General features: G+C 45.5%; 1 pseudogene across 1 annotated transcript in view; it reads right to left on the minus strand.

The window, feature by feature from the left end:
• LOC311237898 overlaps positions 1 to 21,032 on the minus strand; it is a 38,330-nt pseudogene that overhangs the window by 15,387 nt on the left and 1,911 nt on the right. The window contains exons 2-5 of the transcript XR_014621090.1: positions 15,099 to 15,220; positions 14,789 to 14,877; positions 4,044 to 4,262; positions 1,974 to 2,089 (exon numbers count right to left, since the gene is read on the minus strand). The product of XR_014621090.1 is annotated as an uncharacterized misc_RNA (transcript). The remainder of the gene's footprint in view (positions 1 to 1,973; positions 2,090 to 4,043; positions 4,263 to 14,788; positions 14,878 to 15,098; positions 15,221 to 21,032) is intronic.

The raw sequence follows: 21,032 nt of genomic DNA on the forward strand, positions 1-21,032 counted from the left end.
GGCCAGGTATCCATCCAGTTGCTTGGAGCGGTTTTGTGTGTGAGATGTCTTCAGGGCAGAGAAGATGTCTTCCTCATCATATGAACTGGATCTGGCATTTCCTGACAGCAAGGAAGGATCCTCCATGTGCTCCTTGATATAGTCCATCCCTGACAGAAAATAAGCAAGAGTATAGCTAAAATACCATTACCCTGATGGGAGGTTAATGTACATTTCCTTTATTTTCAAAATGTCAAGATTTTGTATCGTGCAAAATCAAAAGCAGTTTAAAGGAACACGCCAACATTATGGGAAATGTGCTTACCATCTTCTCCAGAGTCCGACAATAAGATAGATACCAATTTCCTCTCTGTGCATTCAGTAGAAAGCTACAGTATCTGGCTGCAAGCTAGCCTAGCTTAGCACAATTGAATGGAAGCGGAAAGCGGATGCGTCCACGTGATTTCTCAATCAGCTCAAAACTGCTGTTTAGCTCAAAACTGCTGTGGCCTCCGATATCACGCTGTGATTAGCTGAGACACTCTCCACGCTGGCTTCCGTGCCTCTCTATGTTCATCAGCATCAATCTATTAGCTAGAAGCTAACGGTATGCCAGCCATATTGTCACTAGTCTTTTATGGATGGAAATCAGTGAATACGAATTTGACAGAATGTTTGTTAAAATAGTCAACTAGCTCATTGTCTTAGCAATTTTGGCCAACAGATTTAAGTTAGGGGCACTAGCATAACATTAGCTCCCATCATCAGTGCTACTGTCAGGGTCCACTACCTGTCAAACAGCAAAGAGTATGAAACGTTCATAATGTTGGCATGTTCCTTTAAGTTTAAATATTACAAAGTGTCAGAAATGTATTATCTCTGTGTTGTCTTACCCATTCTGATTGTAGCATCATCTTTTGTCCATGTGAATGACAAGCACAGCGCTGGTGCTTCGGAAGCTCGAACTCCGAGCCGCCGTCCTCATTGAGGATCAGCGACACGTCGACAAAATCCACTTCTTCTTCCTCCCCCTCCCCCTCTTCCTTCACATCCTCTTCCAAATCTTCCTCTCCTGGTTCCGCATCACCGCAGACTCCCCCATTGTCTTTGTCCTCACCAAAAACGTTCAACGCCTTTAGGAAGTTGGGACCGTTGTCGGTGGTTGTTCTCACAATTCCATATTCCGAATGGATGTCACTGAGTGCGCCCGCCGCCCGCCAGAACGTAGAATGTTGGAACCTCTCAGCGGCCTACAGGCCAGGTCTGCCGAGCATCTCGTCAGAACGTGTGGGAGCCATTGTATGCCAAAATCATTCATTAAATACAGCTCGTAAACACATATTTCCAAATATGTCCAAATATTTTAAATATCATAATATATTATCATGAAAATCAGGGGCATTGTAGTTATTGGTTTGGTTTCTCGTAAGAGAAATGCATTGTAGTTTTTGGTCTTTTCGTAGGCTATTTTGACAATAAGAAAAAGATAAATGACATGAATGGAAATGTTTTTGGAAAAGTTCAAAGTTCAAACCAGCCCACCTAAAGGAACATATCAGAGCCAGTAAAATTGGACCATCAACCACTTTTGGATAACCATTAGAGGCCAATATATGGCCTCCCTCTACAGCAAAGTTGTGGGGTGTTGGTCTGACAAGCTGGAATACCAGCTAGGCCCTTTGGTTAGGGCCACATATCCACACAGCAACCATTTTGCTCTTTTGTCATGATCAGGATGGGATTCCTCCCAGGGGAACAGGGTGAAAAGGAATCCCAATTCTCAAAATGCTTTCTCATACACCCGAAAGGGATCAAATACAGGAGCATCATGTACAGTAGAATGTGTACTTTTACTTTTCTCTTCTTTTCTATACCCCCCCCCCCCCCCAAGCACATTCACTCTCTAATACAGAATAATGGAGCACTTTTACCAGAGTTGTATTCTATTACAGCATTTCTTACATGTACATAAGTACTGGTATGCATTAGGCTACCTGCTGAATGTTGAAGTTGGGCTGCACCTTGGGGGTGGAACAGGGACCCCAGTGTAAGGTCTGAGCCGAGACCAGAGGGAAAGCCAGGAGGAGAAGGAAGACAGAAGACATCTCTCCTTTGTGGAAAAGGGGAGGGTACATGTGGAAATGTTATAACACTTGTATCCTACTCAAGACAATAATAATAATAATACATTGGATTTATATAGCGCTTTTCCAAATGCTCAAAGACAAGTTGACAAATGATAAGGTGAGGCAGTCTGAGTCTGAGAAAGCATGTTTGCTAAATCTAAGCTATACAATCAACAGACTACAATAACCCCTGGCCACCTGATAACCCAGTAGCTGTGTGTTAAATACATTTAATCCCTTTACACTAGGTGTGGGGGGGGGAAATCCATACAGCAATATAATATATTGGGGGATCCCCCTTTTAAATGGCCCATCTAAGGTTTCTCTCCTCCACTTCGCCTGTGGTGCTTTTTTCCTATTGTTAGGTTTTTAGTGAGTTGTTCCATGTTGGGGAATGTCTGGGAGTTTTGCATATTTGGATTTTATGGTGGATTTTGGTCTTGATTTATTGTGATGTTTCTTCTTGACTTGTACAGCCCATGGGGGCATTACCTTGTGATTTTGGCTTTACAAATAAATTTGATTTGATTTGTTTTGATTTGATTTGATATATCGCAACACTTTGTGTGCCGATATTATATCAAAACAGTGACGCCAACTTTTTTTTGTTTGTTTTTTCTTGACAATCCAATTTTACTGCAATACAAAATTATTGGAATGAGGTGAACAGACTGAAAACCGTATGTTTTTTGATAAATACGATTTTTTTTATTGCAAATGTTAACAATGTTTTCTATTTGCAGTTGAAAAAAGGTAATAAATCACAATACAGTATATTGCAATATTGTGATATTAAAATATTGTGACTCTAGTATTGTGATAGTATCGTATGATGGGGCCTCTGGTGATTCCCACCCCTACTTTCCACCATTTCTTCTAGTTTCTCATATATAATCCTAAACAGCTCTGTGAGTAAACAGAAAGGATATAATGTGCATTTAGATTATACAGTTTCCTTTAATACTCAATAGGTCTATTCCCAGCAGTCCAATTAAGAATGGTATATCATCACAATCTTCCACACATATAAGGGGACATGTGCACATTAATCAACATATTCAGTTTCCACATCAATGAAAATGTGCCAGAATTAGCCAATGAGCTACTGTAGTTTTCATCTCTAGTCCCTATACCATATCCTACTTGTCTTACATACAATTGACCTGCATTTCAAGGCATTATCTTGCATTTCAAGGCATTATGTTTAGCCTGATAATGATTAGGCCCCTTCTTAAAATAATGTAAGCAAACTGTACTAAAAACTCTTACCTCAAATGTATTGGGGAGAGGATGGAGGGGGAAAAGGTCCAGGAGGCGCAGATTTATCCAACCTCAAGCAGATTCTCTGCCTCTGTGCCTCAAAAACAAGTGTGAGTGTGTCTAGGTTGCCTCAGCGTTTAGCACTCAGGCAACACGAGGCAGATAATTGTCATCATGCGCGCATTCCGATGTGACAATAGGCCTACCGGTCGTGAATTTTAGGACCACAAATTATGTGGAGTTATCACACTGTTCGCTTGATTCATAACTTTTTGACACGATATACATGTAAAACTGGTGTGTGAGTAATGATAATGACATTCATATTACAGCCTGTATTTTTAACAGACAGGCCCAGAGAGGTTCTTAAAACATTTTCAGCTCAGGATCCAAAGTGAGTCAGTTTTAGTCTTTCCCCAGGATTAATTTTCCATAATAATACTTATCATGATGCAGACCCGCACTTTGGGTCACAATTGAGAAATGAGAGATAAGTGGCCTATGGACCGTATTCACACAGTGGCCATTGTTGCTCAGGCATAAGACATAGGAGCAAAATAGCCACTGTGTGAATATGGTCCATTCCATAGATTGAGTCAAAGTAATCAGATTATGTCACTGCATTGCATTTTGACAGCATGCATTCCCAACCCCCACGTCAGGCCATGGCGTCACAGCCAGTCTGATTGGAGACAGTGAGGCGATTCAGGTCGACAGCAGCAGCAGCAGCCAGCAGGTCGCGTTGGCGGCTGACGATGTCGCCCGGTAGCGTCGGCTTGCGGCCCAGGATCCAGGCGAAGTCTATGTGGAAAAGTCTCATGTAATCGAAGCAAGAGTAGACCACGGCGTACCCCTGGTAGTCTGTGGAGAGGACCCAGTATGGAGAGTGTGGGAGACCTGGATACAGAAAGGGGTCATAGGTTATAATGGTCCCGTTCATAGTTTATTATCTCCACTGTGCTCTTTGTGGGTTCGAATAGGGGGACTGGTTGTCCAATACGAGTGCAGTGATGCTGCGGTTCAACCCCATTTTGGTATTGAGCACAGATGTTGGTGCTAAAGGAGAAGGGATTCCGTGTCATCGATTTGTTCACCAAGTACAGTGAATGTGTGGGAAAGGGAGGATGATCCAGGCGCTCCACTTGACCAACGACACAGAGGAAGGAATTAAAAAGCCTATATTGTAATGGCTGCTACATTCAAATTGCCCACACGTTTCGACCTACACAGAGGTCTTCATCAGAGCAAAAGTGCAGGCAGATCAGGTGGCCTCACCTACAGTATACAGTGAGCTGTGGCGTTCCACAAGGAAGCTGTCGTATATTCCTAATGAATATCTACTGTTTAATTACCGCACAATGAGGTTGCTAACTGGATGAAGGGAAAGATCACAGAATGATAGAATGGTCTCCTCACCTGACTTTAGTCAGCTGAGAAATAAGCTTGTATTAGCCAGACAACCAGGAACTTTGGTCCAAACTTATTTATTTGCAGCGTGGCCAAGAGTTAATGCATTGGTTACATACAGGAAATGTATTCAAGCATAATACATGATTGTACAAAAGGATTGATGAGGTAAATCACAATAGCCCTTACACGTTGGCTCTCTACATCAAGACAGTTTTGCACATAAAGAGTAGTCATGTTATGTCAATGAAACGAGAATGTACTACTAAGCCATACACATGGGCACAACCTGGTCTTAAGGTAGGAATCTGTACATGTTACTCTAACCAACAATAATGAGTCCATGATTCTACTCACATGTATAACAGCACATTCTCTGGTGGATTGATGGAGGCTCAGCCGGACCCCCCTGGGGACGGGTCGGTGGGCTGGCCTCCCAACTAACTGCACTGCTCCAATACTTATAGGCCCAAAATGACCTTCCTATCTTTCAACTGGTTCAACCAATCACAAGTATCTTCTTGTTGGGGCTGCTCTGCCCCCACATGTCCTTGTGGAGGCCGGTGTCGGTGGCCCCATCCTTTTTGGGCCGTGGCTTCTTATTGACAGAGGCCTGTCTCCTCTGAATGCATCAACCACTTCAACATTCCTCCATGCACCATTTTGACTTTCCCACACATATGGTTCATGCAATGACCTATAGATCTCTAATATCACCTCAGTACAGTCATTGCTTCTAGGCTGATATCAAACATCATAGGAGCAGCACCAACCTTTATTTACCAGACTGAATCTTTATCATATAACTGTGATTTAAAGGAAATGGCTTTATTACTTCCAGTTTTGACATTCCTAAAATGGTATTCTTCTTTGTAAGTTACTTTCTAATTTGTTACTATAATCTTGTTATTATTCCAATATTGTTTTTCATTCTAAACTAATATAATGCAATTATATTTCCTGTGACCTCTAATCTTGGTTAGCGCAGCTGTCCTTCTGCCAGTAGAATGAGTCACCTTTTCCTGTGAGGTGTGACTCTATTTACTTAGTCTTGGTTCTCCCCTGAGGGCTTTTTATGACCTGCAACTGTTATTCTCTAATCCAGTTTCACCCTGAGAGGCACTTTTGGCTAAGCCTGCTTTTACATTATGGGTTCTCTAATTATTCACACATATTAGTTATGAAATTCAATGTCAATATCACCACAAAGCATACTAGGACCGCTACTGTTCCTAATTTATGCAAATGACATGTCGTCAGCTTGTGACTGCAACTTGTTCTTGTTCGCAGACGACTCAGCCCTGCTGGTCTCTGACAAGAACAAGTTACAGGTTGAAAAAAACCTCAGCTCGGAACTAGGCAAAATCTGCATATGGCTAGCTGATAACAAACTATCATTACACATGGGCAAAACAGAGTCCATTCTCTTCGGTTCAAATAACAAACTCAACAAGACCGACGGCTTCTCAGTTACAGTGGGTGACAATATTGACATAAGGAAAGATGAAATTACCTACCTGGGCTCCATCCTAGAGGCTAATCTTTCCTGTGACAAAATGGCATCCAATGTAATAAAAAAAGGCAACCAACAAACTCGATTCTTGTACCGGATCTCCTCTCTGGTAAACAAGAACACCCGGAGCACTCATACAAGGGTACTACAACTATGCTTGCACCTCATGGTACCAAAGCACCTCAAAGGCGCTAAAAACTAAATTACAAACATCTCAAAACAAACTGGTCAGACTACTGCTTGACCTTACTCCTAGAACCCACCTCACCCCTGCCCACTTTGACAACCTAGGATGGCTTAGAGTAGACGACAGAGTACAGCAACTTGCAATGGGCCTGGTCTACAAGATACACTACACGACCAAGTTACCCATGTACATGTCAAAATACTTCCCAAAGGTCAGTGAATACCACGATCACAACACCAGAGGGAGCTCCACAAATCATGTTAAACCCAGATTCGGCTCAAACAAGGGACTAAACACGTTTCGCAATTATGCCACATCAATGTGGAACGCCCTACCCAAAGCTGTAAAGGAATGTGAATCACTACCCACTTTCAAAAACACTCTCAAAGAACACCTACGGGAGACTGCAATTCGAAACTGGCCCATGTAAATGTCCTAACCCAACCCCCTCCAATGTACAGTAAATGACCAAGTATGGTTGTCAATATTCCAATGTACAGTTTTGCTTGTACAGTTGTACAGTGTCCCGCCCCCCCACCCCTCCTGCCCAACCCCCCCCCCCCCCCCCCCCCCACCCCACCCACTGAACCACCTCCAATGTACAGCCCCCCCCACCCCCCACCCACCCCACCTACCCAACCTCCCCCAATGTACAGTTTTTACATCAAATGTATATACTCTTTTCTGGACTCTTTTTGTATCACAATGTTGTTGTCATAAATGTATAGATGTAGCAGTACTGTATATCTGTATGTCATGTATGTCATATATGTCCTGATGAATTGAAAATGGGGGACCCTGATGTAAACAAGACGAAAGTCTTTCTCTGGTCTGCATCCCCTTAACAATTGTGTGTATTGAGCTATACTGTATTGTACCCATTCTGCAATCTGTTAATAAAGTTTTCAATCAATCAATCAATCACATCCCAAATAGGCGGCAGTCACATGACCCGGATAATGGCCTGATGGGTGCAACAGATTATTACAAGACAATTGATATACAGTGAAATACAAAAGATAAACAACCCAATAAGCAATAATAATAATAATAATAATAATAAGCAAATAGCATGAGATGAGATTGCAAAAAAGGGGGGGGAAATGTACAACAAAATACATAACAGTTTCAATTACCGGGTCATGTGACTGCCTCCTATTTGAGATGTGACAATATATAGGTGAGGCCACCTGATCTGCCTGCACTTTTGCCCTGATGAAGACCTCTGTGTAGGTCGATACATAAACATTAACAATAAAGGCTTGTTAATTGACTTCCTTCCTGTTAGATTCTGATCATTCGGCCAGTATCACGTCTTCTTGTGTTATCCTCTCTCCATCCACTCCTCTGCGTTGTGTACTTTTAATGGTCCTGACGTCTCATATACTGGCTGATACAATCCTTATCTCTCCCCGTTAGTGCGATCCGCAAACCATAATAATCCTCCACCTTCGTAAGAATTCGACACTTTGACACAGCGTAATACCTTTCTTGGAAGAGCGTTGTTTATTCAATAAACAGAACCTCATAATCAGATGTTATCAAATTGTATCGTACTTGCTATCGTCCTTCTGCTATTCAGTCCAATGGTGGTCAGGCCTGGTCGTTAGCCAAGACCATCCTCGTGGTAGCCGAAGCTAATAATGATGTGGCATCCTTCCTCCCCCCCCCCCCCTCTCCGTGATGAGAGGAGAGAGTCTCTAGTCTTTATAGGATCTTCGTCATAGCAACGATGGCCCCGCCCCTCTTCTGGTTGTCATGCGACGCGCTGTCATGACAACTGCTAATAACCTTTCACACCATTAAAACGTTTCATTACTGTTTCATTAAGATGAACCTCTCTCCGCCCTGCTCTCTGGGCCCACACTCGCTCTTATCAATGTGTTCTGGATCGGAATTCAAAACATTCTCTCGCTGGCAGTGTGCTGCTATTCAGTGACTCCTGCTCGCTCTGAACCACCTCCTGCTCATTTCGACCTCTCTGACCCGGCCCCTTTTAGCTGTGGTCATCTCCCCCCAATCTATACATCACCTACATTGAAAAACACCCCCAGAACACCCGTTTTCTCTCATTCCTCTGTGTCGTTGGTCAAGTGGAGTGTCTGGATCACCCTCCTCTTTCCACTGATTGTTTTTACAGATTTCCAAAAGAACCCAGAAACTTTTCTTTGTAAGTGTTTTGGCACATTCCACAGAAACGCTTCACATTCCAGGTTAACAGAGAAGGAGGGTCTAAGATAAGATAAGATAAGATAAGATAAGAAATAATTGATTGTCGGGGCGGCTACGTGGCGTAGTGGGCAAGGCGCTCGCCACGAATGACGGAGACGCTGGGCTTGCCTGTTCGAGCCCAGCGCTCCACATTGCTTTCAGTTTAGCTGGCCGTCCTTACTAATACACATTGGCCGTATTAGGGGGTGGGAAACTGATGGGTGGGGATCGGGCGTTGTGGACAGCGACTCCTACAGGTCGGTTGGTGCGCCTGCGCAGTAGAATCAGGAAGTGTCGGGGGCAGCGTGAGCCTCCCACGCGTTACTCCTCGCCACTGAGAGATCGAGCTGCGCAGGTGAAAAGATGCGACTGCTGTTACCTCAAGTACCGGAGGGGACTTGTGCTATGTATGACTTAGTCCACATTGCAGCCTGTAACACTTCCTCCGGTCCTGGCCCTGTGGGACCAGGACTCAGACAGTATTCACAAGTACCTCCCATTAACAATAACCCTCAGTCTACATTGCCACCCGGTGGGCTGATGCCAATCTGGCATCAGCTCACACACCAACTTATTGTTATTTATTGTCAGTTGTGTTTGTTGTGTTTATTATCTGTTGTCTCCACTTTGTTAGTCTTGTGTTCCCCTGTCTGTGGTTTGTAATTATGTTTTAGTCTGGTTGTTTGTTATTGTTTTCCCAGTACTCTGTGCTCTATTGTTTCTGTCTACCACACCTGTGTCTTGTTTGTAAATTACCCTCTGTGTCTTGTCAATTAGTCTTGTGTATATAGTCCTGTCTGTCCTGCCCTGCTGTGCGCGGTCATTGTTAAATGTTACCTGTGTCGTGTATGTACCTTGTGTGTTAGTAAACTGTTCATCGTCACGCTCTGTCTCCGGTCTCATCTATACTCTGCCATCTGGGTCCATCTGTCCATCATGCCAAAGAAGCGTAGGACTAATCGTAACAGAATGACCGCGCCGAACTTGGACCCGGCAGAGAGGAGAGACGGAGCCAGCTTCACGCTCGGGATCCTGGGCGCTTCCGTCCTGCGTGCCGACCAGGCGACCGCTATGGGTCTGGCACCATGGGACGCAGTGGCTGGGCCAGCGGCACCGATGATATCGGGTGCTTGCGCCGCGGCCACCCCGGTGCTGGATCCCTGGGTGGGAAGTCGCCTGGTCCGCAGGGGAGCGTCGGGGACGGGGCGCGGATCCCGACGCCACAGCCCCAGGGGAGGGGGTTTCCAGGACCGCAGGTCTTCCTCGCCGGCCTGGTCGAGGTCTCCTCCGCCCTGGGAGGTTCCAGAAGACGAGCCACCACCATGGCAGACCTGGAGGAAGACGTCGGATTCCGCTGCCGGAGGGACCCCGGTTGGGGGTCCTGCACCGCGTCCTGTCGCCAGGGAGCCTCCGGTTCGGGGTTCGGCGGGGGGTCTCGCCACCGTGGAGACCCCAGCCCCAGGTCGCGCTCCGGAGCCGTCGTCTCTTCCTCCCATCCTTCCCTGCTCCAGCCCTCCTCGTCAGCCCCCTCCCCCCGTTCCTGTTCCCGCAGGCCCCGTCCCTCGAACCCCCATCCTCCCCCCTCTTCTTTTCGCCGATGCGGCTTCCGTCCCCCCCACCCTCCCCGTTCCCGGGGGGCCTGTTGGGTCGCCTGGGAGTCGACCTTCGAGGGCGGGGTACTGTAACACTTCCTCCGGTCCTGGCCCTGTGGGACCAGGACTCAGACAGTATTCACAAGTACCTCCCATTAACAATAACCCTCAGTCTACATTGCCACCCGGTGGGCTGATGCCAATCTGGCATCAGCTCACACACCAACTTATTGTTATTTATTGTCAGTTGTGTTTGTTGTGTTTATTATCTGTTGTCTCCACTTTGTTAGTCTTGTGTTCCCCTGTCTGTGGTTTGTAATTATGTTTTAGTCTGGTTGTTTGTTATTGTTTTCCCAGTACTCTGTGCTCTATTGTTTCTGTCTACCACACCTGTGTCTTGTTTGTAAATTACCCTCTGTGTCTTGTCAATTAGTCTTGTGTATATAGTCCTGTCTGTCCTGCCCTGCTGTGCGCGGTCATTGTTAAATGTTACCTGTGTCGTGTATGTACCTTGTGTGTTAGTAAACTGTTCATCGTCACGCTCTGTCTCCGGTCTCATCTATACTCTGCCATCTGGGTCCATCTGTCCATCATGCCAAAGAAGCGTAGGACTAATCGTAACAGCAGCCGGCTTGTGGGAGGCAAGAAACAGCGTTCGTGACAGGGGAGGGTTGAATTGGATGATACGAAATTGGGATGGGAGAAAATATAGAAAATGGGAGAAAAAGTGGATAAAAAAAAATGTGATTGTCCCTGTGGGGAAATTATGTTGTTGTTGTTGTTGTTGTTGTTGTTGTTGTTGTTGTTGTTGTTGGATGATACCATATAAAATGCCGGTAGACGGCACACAGTTGAACTCCATAGTGCAGTGGTTCTTAAAGTGGGGTCATTGAGGGGGTCAAAATGGGAAATTGTTTAATTTCAATTATATTTGATTTACTATAAATCAGCAGAGGGAGAGAATGTATAAGAATGACTATTGTGATAATAGATTCAAGTCAAGTCAAGTCAAGAGTTTTATTTGTCACGGCATACGGATATACAATGAAATGCGGGTGGTCTTGCCCGCAACGATGTGCAATTGGTACAACATATAACATATAATAGAATCCAATACAAAAAAATTGTGCAATAAAAATTTGCAATAACAGGTAGCAGGTAACAATAAATTTGTGCAATGACGGGTAACAGTTGACAGTTAACAGTAGTAGTAATAGTAGTGCAATACACTGTTACTGTTGCTAATACTAATTTAAAGTGGCCTTTCCTTTTGGCAATAAGTGAGGGTGCGTGCGGCCTGAGTGTGTGCCCGCTCATGCTAAAGTGTTACAGTGGTACTCAATGTTCATTGTTCAGGACTCTGATGGCCTGGGGAAAGAAGCTGAGCCTAAGCCGCTCTGTCCTAGTAGCTGGGGTTCGCAGGCGTCTGCCTGACCTCAGCAGCTGGAACAGGCTGTTATTGGGGTGGTGAGGGTCTTTCATTATCCTGCAGGCTCTGGATTTGCACCTCTTGTTGTATAGAACCTGCAGGGGAGGTAGTGCAATACCCGTGGTACGCTCGGCTGAGCGCACCACTCTCTGTAGGGCCTTCTTGTCTTGTGCCGTGCTGTTTCCATACCAGGCAGTGATGTTTCCGGTCAAGATGCTCTCTACAGCTCCTGAGTAGAAGGACTGGAGTATCTTCCCCGATACTCTGAACTTCCTTAACTGTCTCAGGTGGTAGAGGCGCTGTTTCGCCTTCTTTACTACTGTGTCTATGTGTGTTGACCATGTCAGATCCTCTGAGATGTGGACCCCCAGGTACTTAAAGCTGCTCACCCTGTCCACGGTAGCCCCATTAATCATCAGTGGTGTGTGTGTCTCCTGCTGTCCTCTCCTATAATCCACGATCAGCTCCTTGGTTTTACCAATGTTCAGGAGCAGGCTGTTGTCCTGGCACCAGCGTTCCAGTACCTCAACCTCCTCCCGGTAGGCCTTCTCGTCGTTGTCCGAGATCAGCCCCACCACCACCGTGTCGTCTGCGAACTTCACTATGGAGTTGGAGCTGAACTTGGCCACACAGTCGTGTGTGTAAAGTGAGTACAGCAGGGGGCTTAGAACACAGCCCTGGGGGGACCCGATGCTCAGGGTGATGGTGTTGGAGGTCTGACCCCCCACCCTGACCGCCTGGGGTCTTTCACTCAGAAAGTCCAGTACCCAGGCGCTCAGGGCGGAGCTCAGACCCAGCTCGATCAGCTTGTCCACCGGACAGCTTCTCCATCTGGTGGAGACTATGGTGTTGAACGCTGAGCTGTAGTCAATGAACAACAGTCTCACATAGCCCCCCTTCTGACGGTCAAGGTGGGAGAGGGTGCTGTGCAGTACCTGGGAGACCGTGTCGTCAGTGGACCTGTTTGTCCTGTATGCAAATTGCATAGGGTCCATATCACTGGGGAGGGAGGCACAAATGTGGTCCTTGACCAGCCTCTCAAAACATTTCATGACCACAGAGGTGAGTGCCACCGGTCTGTAGTCATTTGGACATGTTGGGGAGGGTTTCTTCGGTACAGGGATGATGGTAGACATCTTGAAGCAGGCAGGGACCACCGACTCCGCCAGGGATTGATTAAATATGGCGGTGAACACAGGGGCTAGCTGGTTGGCACAGGACTTAAGTATGCGTCCTGTTATTCCATCTGGGCCAGCAGCCTTCCTGGTGTTCACCTGCATAAATGCTCTTCTCACACTGTGTACCGTCAATGAGAGAGCGTCCCCGCCCCCCCGCGGATGCCCCCCCCCTCCATAGCAGCCGGTGCACCAGTGACGTCACTAGCCATTGGGCTAGCAGTGCCACTGTTTGCACCAAACCGAGCGTAAAAGGTGTTGAGCTTGTCCGCAAGGGAGGCGTCGTCGCTCCCCATTGAGGGGGCGCTGACTTTGTAGTCAGTTATAGCCCTCAGTCCTTGCCATAATCCTCTTGTGTCATTCTGTGCCATTTGTGCCTCCATCTTGTCGGCATACGTCCTCTTAGCAAGTTTGACAGCCTTGCGCAGAGTGTAGACTGTTGTCTTGTACTCTTCCATGTTTCCTGACTCTCTGCCCCGGTTATAAGCAGTGGTGCGAGAGTTCAGGGCTGCTCTGATAGTACTGTCCACCCATGGTTTCTGGTTTGGGAACACCCTCGCCTTTTTTGTGGGGACGATACTATCAGCCAGTGTTGTTATGAATGACACCACAGCGTCTGTGAAATCGCTGACGTCACTGTTACTCCTCCTGAACATTCCCCAGTCGGCGTCATCCAGTGCGTCCTGAAACGTGGCCTCTGATTGGTCGTCCCATTTTTTTACATCACGTGACACGACGGCGTCACGTGATCTCTGTTTATATGCTGGGACAAGAAAGATGGCGTCATGATCCGACGTGTTTGCTGCTCCCGCTAATGGTGGAGCCGGTACAGCCTTGTATCCGGCTCTGAACGGGGTGTAACAGTGGTCGAGTGTATTTCCTCCCCTTGTGGAGCAGACGATGTGCTGGAAGAAAGACGGCATGACTTTCTTCATATTCGCCTGATTGAAGTCCCCGGCTACGATCATGGCTGCGTCCGGATGCTTGATCTGGTGCGCGTTCAGATGGTTGTGTAGTTCCGCTAGCGCTCTGCCGACGTTTGCCTGGGGATGGATGTACACTGCAGTCATGATCACTGCAGTGAATTCGCGCGGAAGATGAAACGGGCGACATTGGATCGTGAGGTGTTCCAGGTTGGGAGAGCATGAACGGGAGTAGCCCCCCGCCGATGCTATTCCCGGAGGCTTCTGTACGATCCGCTCTGAAGATGGTGAAGGAGTTGGAGGGAGAGATGCTGTGATCAGGAGTCACTGGTTTCAGCCAGGTCTCCGTGAAGCACAGGATATTGCATTCCCTCATCTCTCGCTGGAATCGGACCTGCGCTCGTAGATCATCCATCTTACTCTCTAGCGAACGAGCATTCGCCAGGAAGATAGATGGAATAGCCGGGCGGTAAACAGATTTCCTTAATCTTAATCTGATCCCGCTCCTCTTTCCTCTGTGTTTCTTCTTTGTCCTGCGGCCGTCTTTGTCTCCCGTGTCTTTGTCCCGCCTGATCTCCGTTGGCCATTCTTGGCATGATAAAGTGTCTCTAAACTCCTCTTTGAGTCCGGAGTTTAGGTCAATAAGTGACTGGCGGTCGTACGACGTCCCCGCCAGTGATGCTTCGATAAAAAAAGTAGTAAAAACAAACATAATAACTAAAAATGTGCACATTCGTTGCTGAGCAAAACCCATGGCGACTGACTCGGGGTCGCGCCAATAATTTCAGTCTCTCCACTGTTATCTCCCCAACTCCAGTACAGACAGTTATGGAATTATGAATGAATGGGGTCCATGGACTATTCATATTAATTTGGGGGTCCTAGATGTGGAAGGGTTTGAGACTTACTGTACCATTATAACATGTACAGATATACTGACTGACTGTTGCATGTTAGCAGTGGGATTATGAAACACAGAGACTTGCCTTTGACGAAGCTGACATCCAGAACAGCAGGTTGAGATGGGTCTTCGCCTGTGGCCACACCCTCAATGGAATTCACCTTCCCATTGGACCTGAAGGGGATGGGGGACGACACATAGGTGGTGGGGGTTGACTTCATAAAAAAACTTGTTTTAGTTTAGTGTGTGTGTGTGTGTGTGTGTGTGTGTGTGTGTGTGTGTGTGTGTGTGTGTGTGTGTGTGTGTGTGTGTGTGTGTGTGTGTGTGTGTGTGTGTGTGCGTGTGCGTGTGCGTGTGTGTGCACATGTGTTTGTGTGAGGGACAGAGAGACTCACAGCAGTTCTGCGTTGTGAACACTGACAGTCCCGTCACTGAGAAGTGTATATGTGGCCTGGGCACATTTTCCAAACTCAAACCTGGCAGGTAGCTTCTCTATCTCGTACCAGATACCCATGTACTGGGAGGGAGAGCAGTCAGCGAGTAAACAAACAACAACAGAAAAGACCTTTGACCAACTTAACTTAAATATGTCCATTCATTGACCATATTCACACGGCAGCCATTTTGGGTGGGAACAGGGTGGAAAGGAACCCAACCTGAGCATGACATAAGAGCAAAATGGCCGACGTGTGAATATGGTCAGTGCTTCATAGATTCAGTAGAAGGTATCACAGTAGTCATGGCTGTCATCAATCATTAGTGATAGCATTTATATGAATCCTCAAAAAATGTATTCACAGATGAGCAGGGGTGGGAATCTTTGGAAATCTCATGAATTGATTCTTGGCATCACAATTTTATTTTATTTATCTAGGCAATTTAATAGATTATTTTATTTTATTTTATTTTTTATCTTTTTCCCCCTCCTTTTTCCTCCATTTTTCTCCCATCCCAATGTTAGTCGTTATACCAATTCCCAATCCCCTTCCTGGTCGCCTGAATACTTTCGACAACAAATGTTTGTTTCCGCGTCTCTGATTGGCCCGCACGTTTCTGGTCATTTGTGCGTCAATTGTGGGACCGCAAGTTTCTACACTGGTTAAGCTTAGGCGCTCTTTCGAAGTTGGTTAAGGTTAGAGTTTGTCTTAGAGCATGGCGATAGAACGCCTGCCCTTCTTTCGACGGTTAAGTTTAGGCACTCTTTCGAAGTTGGTTAAGGTTAGAGTTTGTCTTAGAGCATGGCGATAGAACGCCAGGTAGTTTGCAGGCTGTTAGACCCGGAAATAGGCGCAGAACTTGCTGTCCCATGATTGGCGCACATGTCACATGACCTGGCCAATCAGAGCGCAAAACTCGAACGCGGAAACAAACATTTGTTGTTGAAAGTATTCACGCTTCCTGGTCGCTGTGCATACCCCCTACAGTCGGTCTGGGAGAGTGGAGGCTATCACATGCTTTCTCCGACACATGTGTAGCCAATCAACCGCTTCTTTTCACCTGGCAGCGCGGACTCTCACTGAGAGGGTGTAATGTGTGGAAGGATCACACTACCCCCCTTAGATCCTTTTCCTCGCTGAGCAGGCGCCCCGACCAAACTATAGGAGTCGCTGTTTACAACGACCAGGACCCACCCACCGGCTTTCCCACCCTCTAACACTGCCAATAGACCTGTCGCTAAACCATGCCCCAAATAGAATTTGTCCAATCATATCACAGCAAAAATCCTAGCTTGGAGAATAGTCGGACAACAAGAGAAAACCCATTTGTGGCGCATCAAACCAGACGGCTGTGATCGAAACCACTGTGAAGAGTTCAGTTTATATGTTATTATTACATGGCGTTTTCACATTCGCCGAAATGCTTGCTTGTGATTGGTCAATAGCCCCCCGACTGCGGTCATTATTTTTCAATAATGACCGCAGATTTTTCAATAATGACCGCAGAGCGCAGCTGTTCGCAATCAAGCCCACTGACACACTGTTTCAGTGCAATTAGACACTGCCGTGCCGGCGATGACAGGGAGCGGAGCGACGAGCGGAGATAGAACACAGCGGAGCCAGAACACAGAGGCTGCCCGCGATAATAATAATCACTTTATTTGGGCTGACAGAGCCACAGAACAACTGCGATTTGTCAAATGAATTAGGTATATTGTTAGTAAGTTAGCCATGTAATAAGCGGGATAATGTATAGCGCTGCACTGACAGCGGAGCCAGAGGCTGCCCGCGATAATAATAATCACTTTATTTGGGCTGACAGAGCCACAGAACAACTGCGATTTGTCAAATGAATTAGGTATATTGTTAGTAAGTTAGCCATGTAATAAGCGGGATAATGTATAGCCTACTCGGTCATTGTCGCAAAATAATTGACCTTCACTACGTTTAAAACACCTCGGCGCGGCGCCTCTGTATTTTAAACTCCGTGTCGGTCAATTATTTTGCGACAATGACCTCGTAGCCATACATTATCCCTTACTTATTATCTACCTAATATCCGATGGTGAAACGCTGTGCGTGGGGTACCTGTAATTCGGACACCAGGTACCCTGAAAGACTGGATGGAGGAGTATATTTCATATTTTTCCCAAAGCCCAAACGAAAACTAGAGAAATGCAAGCGATGGATTATGTTGTGTCGTCGACCACATACACAACTGAATGTGAAGACCATTACCAAGGACACTTATGTTTGCTCAAAGGTAAGGTCAATTCATAAAGACATAATATTTGACGGCATGTATTAGAAACGTAGACCAAACTATTAGTTTGCTAACGTTTGACTTTGACTGCGAACTAGCTATCGTATATCCAGCCCAGTTAGCTAACGTTAGCAGCTAGCTAACGTTAGCTGCCAACATGTAACGATACCGCAGATATTTCTGCATCATAAGGTTAGCTTTCTGCATCATAACGTGAGCCTTCTGTATCATAAGGTTAGCTTTCTGCATTATAATGTGAGCCTTCTGTATCATAAGGTTAGCTTTCTGCATCATAACGTGAGCTTTCTGCGTCATAAGGTTAGCTTTCTGCATCATAACGTGAGCCTTCTGCATCATAAGGTTAGCTTTCTGCATCATAACGTGAGCCTTCTGTATCATAACGTGAGCCTTCTGTATCATAACGTGAGCCTTCTGTATCATAAGGTTAGCTTTCTGCATCATAACGTGAGCCTTCTGCGTCATAAGGTTAGCTTTCTGCATCATAACGTGAGCCTTCTGCATCATAAGGTTAGCTTTCTGCATCATAACGTGAGCCTTCTGCATCATAACGTGAGCCTTCTGTATCATAACGTGAGCCTTCTGTATCATAAGGTTAGCTTTCTGCATCATAACGTGAGCCTTCTGCGTCATAAGGTTAGCTTTCTGCATCATAACGTGAGCCTTCTGCATCATAAGGTTAGCTTTCTGCATCATAACGTGAGCCTTCTGCGTCATAAGGTTAGCTTTCTGCATCATAACGTGAGCCTTCTGCATCATAAGGTTAGCTTTCTGCATCATAACGTGAGCCTTCTGTATCATAACGTGAGCCTTCTGTATCATAAGGTTAGCTTTCTGTATCATAACGTGAGCCTTCTGTATCATAAGGTTAGCTTTCTGCATCATAACGTCAGCAACGTTACCGCAAGCCAGGTGCATAACAGTGGAAATGATGACCAACAAGGACAGTTATAGATGTAATGTAGTGACCACCATTGATAGTATAAAGAACTGGCTAACAGACAACAGAATACTAATAACATGAATACTACATGCACTAAGAATGCTCGATGCACTTCAGATGCCATAGTGCCACTTGAAACCAGTAACAACAGGGACAACGACGTAAACAGTAAATAGGTCCTGGACTTTTCGTTTTATCCCTGACAAGGCAAACACAAATGTTGATCTGTCAAAGTTGTTATGTTTGTTGTCAATAAAATCCACTTTGAGCTGCATTTTATGTATGAAAGATGCTCCATAAATGAACTATTATTATTATCTGTCTATGCTTAGCTAATACTCAGCTTTTAGTGTTTTTTTCACAGAATGAGGTGTGCTGGATATGTTACTGCCCTCACAGAGACGACACAGGTCAACCAAGACAGGACATGAGTGACAATGAAAGAGGTCTGATTTATGTTTTTGGACTAAAGTGAGCATCATGGAATGTGTGCAGCTTTACAATCATGTCATGGATGAACTGAATATATTAACTGAATAATATCCCTCTCTCCTCATTCACCTCTCCCCCTCATCCCTCTCTCCTCATTCACCTCTCCCCCTCATCCCTCTCCCCTTATCCATCACCCCTCTCTCCTTATCCATCACCCCTCTCTCCTCCCCTCTTACTCCAGATGAGGAGTGCCGGCCTGTGGGCACCAGGCTCCCCCAATGGAAGGTGGACATTACTAGAAAGCTAAACAGAATGTTTAAATAGGAATGTTAGAGGTTCTAGAACAAGGTACTACTATGACATCATCACCAACGTTCCAGAATGATCGGGCAGTACTAAGGTTCTAGAATGTACTGCCATGACATCATCACACACGTTCCAGAATGTTCAGGCGGCACACATTTTCTAGAATGTTCCTAACAATAGGTCTGTGGGTGAATTATGTACCATTACAATCACTACAGTACTGTATTAAGTTTCAAAAGTAAAAGTACAGTACATATTCTATAGGGTGTTCTTGTATTTCAGTGCATTCAACCCTCGATTGACCTGAAGGTTGTTAAAGTGGTCCAGTTATGCTGCTCTGTGTCCCTCAGATTGCTGGTTTACAATGTTAAAGTACTTAATCTTCATCAACAGTTGCTGATATTGCAAATGTCAACAGACCAGGCTATTAATCCATAATGGAGGTACTAGAAGAATATAATGTTAAATTACCATAGATGTATCACAACAACACATGATATTGTTTGCTATTCCAGTTTATATCGTACATCCATTTGTGTAACTGTAAATCCATGTATATTTATTGTATATATTAAAAATAGTGGCTATTTATGTACACTTTAGTTGTGGGTTTTCTTTTCTAATCAGAGTGATCTATCTTGAGAATGTGTTGTATATGCATTTATTTATATTTATATTAAATCTAACTTATACTTAGTGTTATAAGAAAAGCTATGTCCTGACCTGTACCCATTTACTGTGATTTACAGGTATTTTGGTAAATGGTAAATGGCTGTATTTATATAGCGCTTTTATCCAAAGCGCTTTACAACATTCACACACCGACGGTGGAGGCAACCATGCAAGGTGCCAACCTGCTCATCAGTGTCTTGCTCAAGAACACTTCGACATGCTGCCCGGGAGGAGCGAGAATCAAACCGGGAACCCTCCGGATTACCAGACGACTGCTCTACTCCCAAGCCACTGTCGCCCCCTAGGTCTATTTTATTATTAGGTATTTTTACTTTGGTCTCTATCACTATACATTTATAGTTAGTGTAATCAATCATTTGACCTGATGTACACTAGAATGTGCAGCATACCATTCTCTGACGTCTCACCCCTTTATGGAGGAGGATTGTTGGCAAGTGACAGCTCTCACTTTTTTCCTCATTCTAGTGACTAGTGACACAACTGTCGGGTCTAGCTCGTATACTGCATTGGACCACTAGCCTTAAACTAAATGTATCAGCAATAGTAGTAATCATGGATTATCGTCATAGTTCTTGTAATCTTCAATCAAGTCAACTGTAAGTAATGCTTGAGACGTTATCTATATGTAGCAGTCTGAAAATATTGTATATTATTCAGGACTGCTGACTGGTGTTTTATATTCCCTTTGTACACAAAGACATCATTGATATTCCCACGAGCAATGATATGAGTTTCTCTTCCTTCTATCGACTGAAGTATGGACTATACACAGTATCGCTGGACCATGATCAACATCCTTCCCTGTGTGACTAGTAGGCGGGACCAGCAGGGGGCGGTGTCTGACAGAGAGTGTTGGACAGAGATGGAACGTGATATATGGGGGCGGAAGACGGAAAGAGAACCTCTTCGGCAGTGAACTTGAACAACGAACAGTCGCAACGAACGGGGGCTCTGGAGAGCCCTGTTGCTGAAGTTATGCCAGAGGGCCCCGTGAGATAGCAACGGGTGATAGGAAGTACTGGCTAGTGGACACGATATCCTAGCAGTACCAGCGATAGTGTGTGAACAATTAGTGCAGAGCCAGGCACTAACAATCGGGTTATAATAGTTACTGTGTGCGGTATAAGTAACGTGCGGCTAACCAAGTATCAAAGTCCTTAACAATCGAGTTATAGTAGCTACTGTGTGCGGTATAGAGTACGAGCCCCGAGGCGAGCGTGGGCCAACAACCGTTCTG

Source organism: Notolepis coatsorum, assembly GCF_963971535.1.
Source record: "Notolepis coatsorum genome assembly, chromosome: 12".
NCBI lineage: Eukaryota > Metazoa > Chordata > Actinopteri > Aulopiformes > Paralepididae > Notolepis > Notolepis coatsorum.